Source organism: Phacochoerus africanus, chromosome 6 (genome assembly GCF_016906955.1).
Source record: "Phacochoerus africanus isolate WHEZ1 chromosome 6, ROS_Pafr_v1, whole genome shotgun sequence".
Lineage (NCBI taxonomy): Eukaryota > Metazoa > Chordata > Mammalia > Artiodactyla > Suidae > Phacochoerus > Phacochoerus africanus.
Genome location: NC_062549.1, coordinates 92779378 through 92795327, shown reverse-complemented (window position 1 = coordinate 92795327; position 15950 = coordinate 92779378). Strand labels below are relative to the sequence as shown.

Sequence of the window (15950 nt, the reverse complement as noted above, 5' to 3'; positions counted from 1 at the left end):
CCATGATGGAAGATAATATAAGGGAATGCATATATATATATATATATATATATATATGCATATATATATATATATATATATATATATATATATACGACTGAGTAACTTTGCTGTAGAGTAGAAACTGGCACAACATTGTAAATCAACTATACCTTAATTTAAAAAATAAGCACTGCCTAAATCTTCAGATGGGCACTCCAGACCTGGGGAAAAAAAACACACACGCTGGATTCACTGAGAAAGGGGACACGGTTAGGAAGAACATGGTGGCCAAGGGCTCACATTGGTACTTTTTCTGACCAGATGCTTCCAACTTATCTTGGAAACCCCAAACGAGCCTCGGCAGGACCTGGGAAGACTGGAACATCCATGCAAGCCTCACTTCATCCCTACATCTTTCCTCAGTACTCATCATTGCTTTCCATGGGCTCCTGGTCCCTGGCCGGGTTAGGTGAGCTGCAGCAGAGGCGTTCACGGAGATTTGGGCTGGACAGGTTTCTGAGAGCACAGAAGTATGTTTTAATCCTTGGTACGGTGAATTTGGAGGGGAAGAAAGGCCAGCAAGGGGGCTGAAGTGTAGACAGTTTCAGAGGGTCCTGAACCCAGACAGGCACAGGGTCTTGCAAGTTTGGTAGCCTGCTGCTTGATACGCCTGTGCACGAGCAGTTTGGGGAAGCTCATTGGGGCTTGAGGTCTGGTATGACCAAGACAAATCTCAGTTGAGTATGTCTGAGTCAAATTCAGAGAAAAATAATCAGCTAGTTGGAAATATTCATCAATAGCATTGCTCATTTCCCTCAAAGATATAGAATCTGTAAGTATCTTTCCATAATATTGGACTACTGTCCCAGAAAAGATACTTAAGTTTCAGTAACACGTAATTTAATCAAGGGGAAAAAAAGGAACTTGGACTTTAAACAAAGCTCTGCACTCTCTGATATGCCTCAGAATTATTAAATCTAAAGGTTCCTGTGAATACTGCTGCTGGCTAAAGTGGTTCAGAAAAAGATTCAAACTCTGAATGAGATGAAGTCTTAGACACGGGCAGTGCTTACAATATACAGGAAGAAAATGGATTATAATTATGTGAATATATATAAAAAATCACCATAACATGAGTTTTTAGTTTACACTTAAAGCAGTTTTTTTTTGGAATCCCAAAATATATCATAAAATATTGCCTTAACTCTATGGCAGTTTTGTATTGATTCCGGAGCTAAACTTGTGGTTTCAAAACTAGGCTTTGTCATTTACTAGCTGTGTGACCTCATTTCACTTTCTTACCCTCTCAGTGCCTAATTCCCTTATATGTACACAATACTCTATACAATCAGTCAACATACATCGAGCCTTTAGAAGAGTATCCAGCACAAAGTAAGTGCTATGTTAAGGATTAGCTATTATTATCATTAAGAATTATGGTATTCATTATTATTTCTGAAAGCAGGGTTGGGAGAACAGTTACTGAGACAACTCAGAGACAGTGACATATGAATTGACATATAGGAATCAGACAGGGATGGAAGGGTGGGGCTGGGAGAAGGGGTTTTTCCTGAAATAGCATGAGCTTAGTCTCAGAAAGGGAGAGAGATGCAGAAACAGCACGTTCAAATTTCTATTTTTGTGCCATTTCCAAAATTCTTTTTTTTTTTTTGAGTGCTGAATAAGTCAGAAGGAGAAGTCCAGCCTCCTTAGCTCACAGTCCATGCACACTAGCTGTTGAATAAATGAACCAACACGCACATGTGGGCTAGACCCAGAGGCCTCACTGTGGGGCCTGGCACCAAAACCCACTCCTGAGAGGCAGCGGACTAGTGTTTGCCAGAGGGAAGCTCTCTTTAGTGTGGATTTGGAATAGAAAGAGTCCACTTATTTCACATATCAGTAGATGATGGTCAAGAAGCCACTTGCTGGCAAGTTCACAGTGAGAAGAAGCATCCCACATTCCGCATGAGCCCCTGCATGTGTTAACCCTTGGCAGTAAGTTCCTGACTGTTCCACTGTGTCTCTAACTCCTGGCATTGTGCCTGGCACTGAATCAGTGGAATGAATGAGATATGCAAAATGCCTGTCTTCCTAAGGGCAGACAGCAGGTGCTTTACACCTGGAAATTTAGGGATTTTGCTACTGGCTGGGTAACCTAAGTGAGTCACTTAACTTCTGTAGACCTTGGGAGTATAGTGAGGTGCATTAAACAAGAGCTCTGGGACCACACGTCCTCAGCCAGCTTGTAGTTGGGTCATTTTAGGGTTCCTCAACATTCCTGAATCTCTGTTTCTCTGTTTGTGAAATGGGGAAAAGAGTAATAATCATAAGACCTCTCACATGCAGATTAAATTAGTCAATGCATGCTAAGTGATGATAACATTATTTGACACACAGTAAGCACTCAATATTTGCTACTATCATTTGTATTATTGTTGTTGTTAATTTTACTAATTAGCCCAAACTAACCCTAACCTGGTTGTGTGTTTGCATTACTCAGGGAACTTACATAAATACTGTTTCTTGGCCCTCATTTCTAGAAATTTAGATTCAGCAAATCTGGGGTGGGGTGAGATTTTTTTTGTTTGTTTGTTTTCTATGATGATTCTGTTGTGCAGACAGATTTATTGAATCCAGGGTCATGCTGCTCAACTCTATGGGATGCTGTCTATATAGATGACAATGTGAATGGCTTCCCCTGGAGATGTACCATGTGATTTTTGACCTGGTTTCTTCCAGATGTAAGAGGCTATGATTCTGTAGACACAGTTCAGAGAAATCCTATAACATAAATTCAGGACATACTTGATTTTGAAATTAAGGGGCCCATGATTTTGAATTCTCGAGGATTTTAATTATTTGGCCACCACTGATTTGCTTTGCACAAGTGAAATACAGTCCCTCCTGGAAAGTTTTAAAAGTGAATATTTAAATGAAATAAGCATCAATTGTATTGGGATCCCTCAGCATGGAGGTAGCCTTCACCCTGCTGGAGTCTATCTTCTTCCTTTCTCTCTCCTCCAAGTAGGGCAGTTCCAAACTCTCTAAATGCCCTTAAGAGCCATGGAGATCTACAACCACTTGTTTGGTGTGTACCAGGCTCCGTTTTGTCCCTCTGCTCAGGAGGTTTGTTGGGACAACATTTCGCTCTGGAGACTCTTGGAACAGGGCATTTTAATAAGTTTATTTTGTGACTGAGGGATACTAAAAAGAGGCTGGGATCCCTTCCCTTTCCTAGGTGTTAGGAAGGATTTCCCCTAATTTTGGCATTTGTCTTTCTGTGAGCTTGCTGGATATCTGGGAGCCCTTAAGGATGGAAGAGCTGTCCTTGGTACCAATAGGCTTGGTGTCACTAATCCATATACTACATGCATTGTGGCATAACATTACAAGAGCCTTTCCAAAAAAGGTAAAAGAACTGAACAGTTTCCCCAAAGAGAAACATCAAAAGCCTCTCTTAAGATTAACAGCTCTTCTTAGGTTTGAGAACTGAAAAAGGTGATGGGAGGGGACTGAATTGGAACAGGAAATGTGATTATTTTATTGTGGGTAAAAGACCTAGCCTACATTAATTCTGGAATAAGTGACTTTTTGGAGTCGAGGTAGTGATATCTGATTGACTATTGTCAAACTGTTAGATGGCTTTGTGTGCCCCGTAGAATCTTCTTTGGGGGAAGAGGTGGGCTTGGGGCAGTCAGCACCATCCTGTTACCAAAAGGGGCAGCCTGGGACTTCTCTTTGTGTGAGCACAAGTTGAAGCAAGCAAGCTGTGGCTGACTTCCATCTATTAGTGTTTGTCATGGGCTTGATTCTCTATTCACAATTCATTCTTCTCTGATTTTACATGGTTTTTGTCACAAGCTTTCTGAAGTCCCTCATGGAATGAATTGGGGTATAACTAAAGGAGTAAGTGAGGTAACACATTTTATCTAAAATGATTCTTTATCTTACATCATCCTCAGAATGCCTCTATGACGGCAAGGAGAGGGTGCATTAATAGCCCCATTTTGGGAAAAAGAAAATGAAGCTCAGAGAGAGCAAATCATTTTTATAGGTTTTTAATATATCTTGCTCCCAGAAGTGGCAGAACTGTGGCTAGAACTTCTCTTTACTTCCAGTCCAATGCTTTTTCTATTATGTAATATATTATCACATATAATTATAATAATGTAGTATGTTATAATATAACAGTTATATTAATATGCCAGTTATATACTATACTCATATACACATTGTATGGAGAAAAGACAGTCTCTTCAGCAAGTTGTGTTGGGAAAACTAGACGACAACATGTAAATCAATAAAGTTAGAACACACTCTCACATGAATACACAAAAGTAAACTCAGAATGGCTTAAAGACTTAAATATAAGACATGACAACATAAAACTCCTAGAAGAGAACATAGGCATATGATTTATCTCTGACGTAAATCATAGCAATGTTTTCTTAGGTTGATCTCCCAAGGCAATATCAATAAAAGCAAAAATAAACAAATGGGACCTAATCAAACTTAAAAGCTTTCACCCAGCCAAGGTAAACAAAAACATAATAAACAAAACAAAAAGACTACTTACGGACTGGGAGAAAATATTTACAGAGGATGCATCCAACAAAGACTTAGTTTCAAAAACATACAAACAGCTCATACAACTCAGTAACAAAAAACCAAAAACCCAATCAAAAAATGGGAAGAAGACCTAAATAGACATTACTCCAAAGATGGCGTATGGATTTCCAAAGGGCACAAGAAAAGATGCTCAACATCGCTAATTATTAAAGAAATGCAAATCAAAGCTACAATGAAGTACCACCTTACACAGGTCAGAATGGCTATCACTAAGAAGTCTACAAGTAACAAATCCTGGAGAGGGTGTGGAGAAAAGGGAACACTTCTACATTGTTTGTGGGAAAGTAAATTGGTGCAGTCGCTATGGAAGAGAGTGTGGATGTTCCTTAAAAAACTAAAAATAGAGTTGCCATATGATCCAGCAATTCCAGCCCAGGGCATATATCTGAAGAAAACTCTGATTAGAAAATATACCTGCACCCTAATGTTGTTCACTAGTCACAATGCCAAGACATGAAAGCAACCTAAATGTCCATCAACAACAGATGAATGAATGGATAAAGTATCCATTGTGTGTATGTGTATAGTACTCATATACATACTACTCAGCCTTAAAAAGAAAGAAAAAATGCCATTGTGGCAACATGGATGGATCTGGGATTTATCAGAAAGAGGAGGACCAGTACGCTACAGTATCGCTTACATAGAATCTTAAATATGACACAAATTTATTTACAAAACAGAAACAGACTCACAGACATAGAAAACAAACTTATGGTTACCAAAGGGGAGAGTGGTGGGGGAGGGATAAAGTAGGAGCTTGGGATTAATGCATGCAAACAGCTATGTATAAAATAGATAAGTAACAAGGTCTTGCTCTATAACCCAGGGAACTACATTTAGTATCCTGTAATAGAGGATCATGGAAAAGAATATGAAAGAGAATATATACTGGTTTATATATAACCACAGAAACACAATATTGTAAATCAGCTACACTTCAATAAAATATAAATATATACATATATACACACATTGCATTATATTCTATAATACTTGGAATACTCAGATTATTTCTTTTAAAATCTAGCTTCCTGTTGTATTTCTCTTATTTATGCATCTCCATAGAGATTGCTTCTAATAAATAGCTATTTTTGTTAAAGGGCTCTCTTGAAATAAATGTAAATGTGCAATCAGTCTCACTTGACCCCACATATGTAAAGCACATTCTTGGAGGGTTAATTTACTCTGGCAGCCCCACCCACTGGGTGACAGCTCCCAAGATTAGTGTATGCTGTCTGGTCCACACAGCAGCACTTTTGGTGATAATCAATGATGGAGCCACAAAGAGTGAAAGCAGAAGTTACAAACCTGACTTTCTCTGGAGCCGCAGGTAAAAAACAGAGCAGTAGTTGCCAGGAAACCAAGCAGCGTCCCCCAGTCACCGCAACCGGAAGGTGGCATGGCCTTTTTCCTAGGGGACCTCTGAGGAGAGTGTTCTGTGGGTGAAGCTCAGAGGTCAGGGACTCGGCTGGAATCCTGAAGATACTCCAGGGGAAGTGGTGTGAAGTGCGGAATGGGGCAGGTGTTCCAGTGCATTTTGCCTTAATTTGAAATGGTTAAGTGATGTTCAGTTATTTGTCCAATGCCCTGGAGTGTAGCCCACTCCTCTCAGGCTAGTGGGAGGCTAGCAACTAATTTTCATGACCTCCTGTCTCTGTTTCCACTGTAAGTCACTGAGGAAATCCAATCTTCACGAAATACCCTTCCCCATACACTGGCATGCTTGGAGTTTATCTTCTGAAAGAGAGCCCATAGCCAAGGCTCAAGCTGAATGACACTGAAAAGCACTGCCTCACTGGGCTGGCTCCTAGGCTATTGTTGGCCTGATAGAGTATTTTCCAGAATGTTCTGCAGAGAGGTTGTGGGATGTTCCTTCTCCAAAGGATGCTGAGCTGCTCCGCAGGGTGACATCCTCATGATAGAACTGGTACAGGCTCGATGGAGAGCCCCACTGGGCTTCACAGTGAAGCTCCACCACTTCCCCCATGGCAGCCTGGGCCCCGGGAGACCTGAAGGCGAGGACAGGACGAGACATTGGACTTGAGGAAGACAGTGGGCTGTCAGAGAGGGTCCCCTCTACTTGACTGACTGTTCACCACCTCCCCCTGCATCCCCTCAGCATAACACATCCCCGACCACTCTCAGATCTCACTGTCCCCACATTTCGGATTGAATCATTAGAGCAGAGCTGTCCAACAGAACTTCCTGCAATAGTGAAAACATCCTACATCTGTACTGTCCTTTGTGGTAGCCGCTTGAAATGTGACTAGTGTGAGTGAAGGAGTGTATTTTTATTTTAGTTAATTTAAATGTAAATAAGCCCAATGTGACCAGTGGCCACCATATTGGACAGAACTGGTGTCGGCCTTTACCCCAGAACTGGTTTCCTCCAGCTTGCTGACTGCAACAGTGTTCTGTCATTGCTTTCATTTTACTCTCTTCTTCTTTTTTTTTCTACCAAATTTGTAGCTTCCCTAAGGCAGCTATTTATTTTGGGAGGTCGGCCTTTGTCAGAAAAGAATTAGCTCTTCATACCTCGGGTCCCTCTGGCTATCTTAAAGTGTTCTCATCACCCAGTAGGATCCCTGAGCCCAGTTTGAGAACCTCTGGGTGAACTGCAAGAGGGTGAATCTCACCTCCCATGGTGAAGTTCACCACCACACTCTGAATGAGGCTGTAGCAATTGTCAGCTGTACAATAGAGTCCCCCAGCTTGGCTTTCAGTGATAACAAGGATTTGTTACCTAGAAAAGCCAAGTTTTCCTCTCCAGGCTCCCTTTTGTGTCCTCTCTGTGTCAGGAAAACATGATGCCCCCTGTGCCTTCAGACTCAGAGCAGACAAGGACCAGCCAGCATCTTCTCTTCAACCACCTGCCCCCTTGGAGGTAGAGTTTCCATGGAGACAAAAGACACAGGGATCCCTGTGTGGACAGGAGACAGCAGGTGAGGCCTGACTCCGGGAAACATCAAGGCTAAACTGGTTTGTACTGCTCTATAAATGACAGCAGATGGGTTGGAAAATTTAGAGCAAGACTAGAGTAGGAATTGAGGAGGGTGGGTGTCAATTTTTAGGGTATTTCTGGGGAAGGTGAGATCCTCACTTCTCAGCCTTTAGTCATCTGAGGCTCCTCGACTTATGATGTGCTCACTTCAGGAGGCTGATTCCCCTAGGGGGGTAGGGTGGGCAACTCCAGGGAAAAATTCCGGGGCTTGGGCTGTGCAACAATGAATTCAAGTCTTGTGTTGAGCACTAGGAAGGATGATGGAAAATATTAGCCCTCCTTTAAAGTGACATCATACAAGATGATAAGTTGCTTCTCTCCCTTCATTTTAAATCTACCTCAAGACCCCTCCGCTTCAATTTTATCTTCTCTAATTGTCCTGATATAAAATGGGTCTGTCTTCTCTCAACCCCTAGAGTGTTCGGTTTGGTATGAGGCTATTTCTCTGTCAGCTCCCTGCCCGTAGTGATTATGCCTGGCACTCTATTTGTATTCTACCCAGACTCTATAGCATAATTATGGGCACTCAGTATATATCTGATTATTTCATAATAGGAAAGGTAAAGTTAAAAGGAAAGGGGTGGATCTTCTGATGTTTTGTGATTCCTGAGGTCTCTTGATAACCATTCCAGTACTAAAGCATTATTAGAAATGAGAGGACTCCCAAAGCAATAGAAATAAAAGCAAAAATAAATCAATAGGACCTAATCAAACTGACAAGCTTTTGCACAGCAAAAGAAACCAAAAAGAAAACAAAAAGACAACTTACAGGAATGGGAGAAAATAGTTTCAAATGATGCAACTGACCAGGGCTTAATCTCTAGAATGTATAAGCAACTTATACAACTCAACAGCAAAAAAGCCAACAACCCAACGGAAAAATGGGCAAAAGACCTGAATAGACATTTCTCCAAGGAAGATAAACAGATGGCCAACAAGCACATGAAAAAACGCTCCACATCCCTGATTATTAGAGAAATGCAAATCAAAATTACCATGCAATCCCACCTCATACCAGTAAGAGTGGCCATCATTAATAAGTCCACAAAAAACAAGTGCTGAAGGGGGTGTGGAGAAAAGAGAACCCTTCTGGACTGTTGGTGGAAATGTAAGCTGGTATAGCCACTATGGAGAACAGTATGGAGGTACCTTAGAAATCTATACATAGAACTACCATATGATCCAGCAATCTCACTCTTGGGCATGTGTCTGGAAAAAATTTTCCTTAAAAATCACATGCACCTGCATGTTCATTGCAGCTCTATTCACAATAGCCAAGACATGGAAACAACCCAAATATCCATTAACAGATGGCTGGATTAGGAAGATGTGGTTATATATACACAATGGAATACTACTTAGCCATAAAAAAGAACGCCATAATTCCATTTGCAGCAACATGGATGGAACTAGAGACTCTCATACTCAGTGAAATAAGTCAGAAAGAGAATGACAAATACCATATGATATCACTCATATCTGGTATCTAATACACAGCACAAATGAACCTTTCCACAGAAAAGAAAATCATGACCTTGGAGAATAGACTTATGGTTGCCCGGGGGGAGGGGGAGGGAGTGGGAGGGATTGGGAGCTTGGGGTTAATGGATGCAAATTATTGCTTTTGGAATGGGTTAATAATGAGATCCTTCTGTGTAGCACTGAGAACCATGTCTAGATACTTAAAACACAGCATGACAATGGGAGAAAAAATTATGTATACATGTAGGTATAACTGGGTCCCCATGCTGTACAGTGGGAAAAAAAGAAAGTGTGTTGGGGGAAATAACAATAAAAATACATTTAAAAAAAAGAAGAGAAATGAGGGGAGCCTAGGACAGCAGCAGACTCTCTCTGGAATAGACCCTCATTCCCACCTTATGGGAAAAGAAGGAGCTAAGTTCTAAATGATGCCCTGCTCTACCCTCATTTTTCCAGCCTCCGTGTCCCTTTTTACCAAAACTCACTATGCACATGATTTGGGATTGCTGGCTTTGTTTCTATAAGTGCCAGGGACTTACTGACACCGTCTGTGCCTTGTGCCAGTGAGACCCTGAGCCTTCTCCCCACATGACGGTGATCTGGACATTTGAGGAACTGCTCCAACCTGACCCCAGGGCCCAGTCATTTCTGAAGAAGTGGAATTGGATTTGGACTGCTGTAGGGAGAGCTGAGTCTCACAAATGGAGTCACTGGACTCCCCTTGGTTGGCCATGAGGATGTTGGCTGTCAGTACAGGAAGTGAAAACAGGTCCAGAGAGAACAAATATAATACCAGGGCAGTGAGACTCAGAACACCTGGGGAGACTCATTTGTATTCTCAGCACAGGTCTTGCAAAACTAGGTCAACAGAATTAGCACCCATCTCATTGACACCACTGAATTATCAGTTTCTACCCATAACTTCCTAGAGAAGCCTGATAAGCACACCCTGTGTCTCCCCACTCCATGACAAGTCTTGTCTGCATTGAACTCTGCTACCCCTGGAGGGTAGTCATTCCCTTGAACTTCCATCCTTACAAGGTTTGACGTTCTTTCCCACAGAAATACATAATCTTCCCCAGAAAGCTGGGCAGTTACATAAGCCATTGTTGCTGGAGACTGCTTTTGGTACGATGAAGCTTGAGTTCCTTGTAAAACAGCGTGTCTTTTCCCACCCTTGTAGTAAATCATTTCATTCAGTTCTCTTCCCTCCCTTCCCCAGCATCTCAGAATCATTGTATCTCTTTCACAGATAAAGTGTGGGACCTGGAGAATCAGCCAGTCTGTAAGAGACGGCAGATGGACTCAATTCACACCTGAGGTTTCCCTCCTCCATGTGTCTGTTGCTCTCTTGCATCCACTTTCCCACAAAGCCTATCTGCTTGTAGCTTCCTCTGACAATTTTGCTTTTTCCTCACAAACTGACTTTTCACTCAGAAGCAGGTGACTTCTGAAGCCTGACTCTCTTCCTCCTCGCTTGAAGGGACTGCCAGGTGCATAAAGTCATGGGCCCTCAAGTTCAAGGTACTGTACAGGGGCTTTCCAGCACATATCTCTTGAATAGCACTTGAAAGGAAATTTTTAGCCTCATAGGTTCATCATGCTCACTTTCTTACAGGGTAGAGGGAGCATGTCGTCGTTATCACTTCACCTTGGAAGATGATGGTCCATGGTGGATGGAAGAGCAGCAGGCACAGCTTTTGTTTGGGCAGCTGATGGAAGGAACCTGCAGGAGTTAAGTTTCCTCTGGGCACCAGGCATCTAGTTATACCCTTTAGATGAGGTCACTGAATCCTTACTAATACCGAGAGGGTCATTATCATTTTGTCCAATGTGTAAACCAACAACTAAGGCTCAGGCTATTTTGCCCATGGTCACAAAGCTAGAATGTAGCAAAGATAGGATTTGATCCTCATTGGCTGAATTTTAGGACCATACCCTTTCTACTAAATGATGCTCTCTGCTTGAGAAAGAAAAGAGAAGGAGAGGAGTTCCTGTTGTGGCTCAGTGGTAAGGAACCCAACTAGTATCCACGAGGACATGGTTTGATCCCTGGCCTCGCTCAGTGTGTTAAGGATCCAGTGTTGCTGTGAGCTGTGGTGTAGGCCAGCAGCTGCAGTTCTTCTTTGACCCCTTGCCTGGGAACTTCGATATGCTGCAGGTGTAGCCCTAAAAAGAAAAAAAAGGGAAAGAAAGAAAGAAAGAAAGAAAGAAAGAAAGAAAGAAAGAAAGAAAGAAAGAAAGAAAGAAAGAAAGATTCCACATATATATGATATATGGTATTTGTCTTTCTCTTTCTGACTTACTTCACTTAGTATGAGAATCTCTACTTGCATCCGTGTTGTTTCAAATGGCATTATTTTGTTCTTTTTTATGTCTGAGTAGTATTCCATTGTGTATCTGTACTACATCCTCTTAATCTGTTCATCTGTTGATGGATCTTTAGGCTGTTTCCATGTCTCGTCTATTGTGAATAGTCCTGCAATGAACATATAGGTGCATGTGTCCTTTTAAATTATAGTTTTGTCCAGATACATGCCCAGGAGTAGGATTGCTGGATCATATGGTAGTTTTATTTTTAGTTTTCTGAGGAACCTTCATACTGTTTTCACAGTGGTTGTACCAATTTACATTCCCACCAACAATGTAGAAGTGTTCCCTTTTCTCCAGCCATTGTTATTTGTAGACTTATTAATGACGGCCATTCTGACGGGTATAAGGTGGTACCTAATTGTAGTTTTGATTTGCATTTCTCTAGTAATTAGCAATGTTGAGCATCTTTTCATGGGCCTTCTGGCACTCCATATGTCTTTGTGGATAAATGTCAATTTAGGTCTTCTGGCCATTTTTCAATTGGGCTGTTTGTTTCAGAAAGCAAACTCTTAAGCAGAGAAGAGCAGGAAGGTTCCAGGAACAGAAAGGTAGACAGAACCAGAATGGCTGGGTGTAGGGGAAAAAGGACATTTCCTTGCAGCTGTTGGGAGAAGGAGTGGTACAAACTTCTCTAGGCTCTTGTGCTGGACACTATAGCTCCAAAGCCATGAAGAAGAAAAAGAGAGGAACTTACAGGGCTCTCCTCAGCCAGGAACTGCAAGAGAGAGAGAGAGGCATGAGAAACCCGCACGGGGTTTCCCTTCCTCGGCTGCACACTCGCACTTGCTCTGCCTTTCTCTGTCTTCTCTATGTCACCCTGTCACTACACATGATGGACACTTCTCCAGTTCATCATCAGGACCTCTTGGCTACTCAGCTGTTCTCTTTTTTGGTCCCAGAAGCTAGTGTGGAATAGCAGAGGCCGGGAGGACAGTGAAGAAAGACGTTTAGCTCTTCCCTTTTCTTGGCCCTGGTCTCCCTTACCTGCTCTCTGGTTTGACTCTGGTGTCCAGAGGAGGGTTTAGCAGAAGTCCGATCTCACCAAGTCCTTAACTAGGGCTTGGCCTTTTGCAAGGGCCCTCAATGGAGGCAACTTCCTTTCTCATTCACTCATTCATTCAATAAGCATTTGGTGAATATTTACTGTGCCAGGAGCGAGTCTAAATATGAGAGTTACCAAGACTAAAATATTGCCTCTATCCTCAAGAAACTTAGAGTCTAATGGAGGAGACACTAAGTGGATAAGCAATTGCAAGATAGTGTGATGGGTGTATGAGAGGGGGAGGATAGATAATTGCAGGGACACAGAAATGGGTATCAAACTTCTCCCTTTTATTAAGTAAGAAAAGACCATTTATGTAATTTTGCAATAAAACAGGGATACTTCAGAGGAAAAATGCTAAGCCTATTTCCAGAATTGAAATCTGAAACTCTCATCATTTTTCAAAGATTTTAATTATTATTTATATTTTTAAAAGCCTAACGGTCCATATATACTTTCAATTCCATAGTTCGTTTCGCTTTCCTTGATATTTTTCTTGTACATGGACTATCTTAACCTAATTTTGGTGCATGTTAAGGTACAGCTTAGAATTCTGCTTTCATTTCTACATTATTATTTTATCATAATAAATACAATGAACATCACTATATATTTTATTTTCTCCATGCTTACCCCTTTTAGATTCCAGAAACTGGGTTTACTGAGTCAAAATATATGCCATTTTTAACTGGCTGCCCAAATATGGTTTACCCTTTCTGTTACCAGGAGCAATTTATGACTGTACCTGTTTCAATCTTCCCACATTGGGAAATTAGCATTTAGCCTTTTGGGGTCACTGTGGTTGTTGCAACTTTGATGACTGTAAACTGTACCTCCATGTTTCACATCTGTGTTTCTTTAACAGAGTTACTTATTTGTACAAGAAATATTAATTGAGTGCTAGCTATGTGCTAGGTATTATTCTCAGTTTTAGGGATAAACAATGTTTTTTATGAAGCTGGTGCCTCAAGTAAGCAGCTGCTGGAGGAAGTGCTTTTTATTAGATAATCATATTCTTTATCCATTTACCCAAAATATTTTCAAGTTTTCTTGTCAATTTATATGAATTCTTTACATCATATCTCAACTCTTTGCCATATTTGCTGCAAATATTTTTCAAAGGCAATATTCATTTTTACTCTAGTCATGTCATTATCATAATATGGAAATATCACACGTTTATTTTATAAAATCTTCTCCAAATTTTCTACTACTTCAATATTCAGGAAGACATAGTCTGTATAAAAATCCAATGTAACCTTAATTCATTTTCCATCATATTTTTGAGAATTTAAAAAATACACTTATCTCTGGTGTATTATCTGGTTTACTTTAAAATTTACAGTGGAACTGTAAATATCTATTGTGTAGTGATGTCTATCATAAATTAAGCTGATAAGTAATTAAATATGTTTATAGATGTCTATTACTTTCTATTCATCTATTTTTCATATCCTGTACTCATAACATCATCCCTTTCATGTTGTTCTAGAATCTATTTTTGAAATATATGAATTAGATTTTCAACATTGCTCTTTTAAAAAATTGATTCTTTGATATTCTCACCAATAGATTTTTCCAGATACATTTTTGAACTCTTTATTGAGTTACAAGGAAAATTCTTCAGGTAGTTTGATTGAAATTATTAGAATCTATAAATCAACTTGGGGAGAACTGACATCTTTATAACATTTCTACTCTAGTGCTCCAAACTAATGACATGTCTTGATTCATTGAAGTTTTCTTTGAACAGTTTTATAGATTTCCTCTTATAGGTCAAAAAAAAATACCTTTATCACTCCTATTTTTTCACTTTTATGGCTACTTTTTTTTTGTCTTTTTGTCCTTTTTAGGGCTGCACCTGCAGCATATGGGGTTTCCCAGGCTAGGGGTCTAATCAGAGCTGTAGCCACTGGCCTACGCCACAGCCATAGCAATGCCAGATCCGAGCCGCATCTGTGACCTACACCACAGCTCATGGCAACGTCAGATCCTTAACCCACTGAGTGAGGCCAGGGATCGAACCCGCAACCTCATGGTTCCTAGTCGGATTCCTTTCCCCTGCGCCACGACGGGAACTCCATGGCTACTTTAGATGGATTTCTTCACCTAACCTCAAACTAGTATTTGATAATATTCAAAGATGTCATTGTTTTGAATGCTTATCTTGAATCTTACTAATTAATTTCATATTCACACTGTTCTACCTATACCACATAGATGATTTAATCAACAGTAGAAACTGCAAAGTTCAGAACACCTTAGCAAACAGGCAAGTGCCAAATAAATGTGGTGAGAGTGAATAAAGAATGAATAATATATTTTTTAATGTTGCCTCCCAATGTGTATGCCTCTCACTTTTCCTGCTAATGTTGAGTGTGTTGGCAAAATTTTAAACTATTACAAATTATAATTATAGTAAGCATCTTGGTTCTATTTCTGACTTGAATGGAAATTTTAGTGCTGTTCTGTTGTGTGTAATATCGGCTGTCAATCTAGAATAAGTGTTCTTTGTTATGCTAAGTAAGTAGTCTTCAGTTCTGCAATACTTATTTTAGGAATAGATATTGGCTTTTAATACCTATTCGAATACCTTTGGCACCTGTTGTCACCACATGATTTCTCCTATTTAGCATTTTGATGTGTTTTATTAGATGATGCCAGTAGATTTCATATATTTTTCAATTCTGACACAAATTCTACTTAGTAGTACTTAGTGTAAGATGAAAATGCTTAGTACATGTAAATTAGGAGTGAGCATTCAGTAAATATTAGCATTTCTACTATCATCATTTTTATTTTGACATTCTGCTAAATTTTTATTTAAGAAGCTAGAGGCTCATATTCTAAGGAAAGTTTGCCCAATCCCTTCTAACCCTAGAGATGCCTGAGGGCAGAACCCAAGGGGAACTTCTATGAGCATCTGAGCCTAGCGCTCTGGGGTAAGTTAAATACTCCCTCCTGTCCACGTTCTGCTCTGTGGTACCCACTCACCTAGAACCAGCAGCAAAAGCCACAGCAGCATGGATGCCTCTTCCAGGAGCCTCAGAGAAAGTTCCTCTTGGCAACTGGCAATGGTGCTCTGATCTGCAGACAGAGGCTGTCCACAGAGGCACCAATGAGCATGGCCTAGAAGATTCTGAAAAAGGGAAGCCAAGGACGCTGCTCTTTGCTCATTGCCATTTCCTCTGCTGTGGGTCCTAAGGAAGTAAAATTGTTCTTTTGTTTATAGATCTGCTTAAATATAGGTCTACAATGTAGCCAACTTAATCAAGGGACTGTAAGGCTTGGTGTCCTATTGTGACAGTTCAAGTCTCCCTCATTTCTGTGTTTGGGGGGATTCATTCATTGAACAATCAACTCTTGCTTATTTCCTGTGTCTCCTGGGCTGAGTTATATAGGTGAGCTTTATTTCTCAAGTTGTATTGTGTTGAA

General features: G+C 40.6%; 1 long non-coding RNA gene across 1 annotated transcript; it reads right to left on the bottom strand.

The window, feature by feature from the left end:
• Nucleotides 1–146: 146 nt before the first annotated feature.
• LOC125129494 (uncharacterized) lies at nt 147–15687 on the bottom strand. Its single transcript, XR_007135486.1, has 4 exons — nt 15510–15687; nt 7361–7537; nt 5926–6626; nt 147–498 (listed from the first exon to the last, which is right to left on the bottom strand). It is a non-coding gene; the product is annotated as an uncharacterized LOC125129494 (long non-coding RNA).
• Nucleotides 15688–15950: the final 263 nt, after the last annotated feature.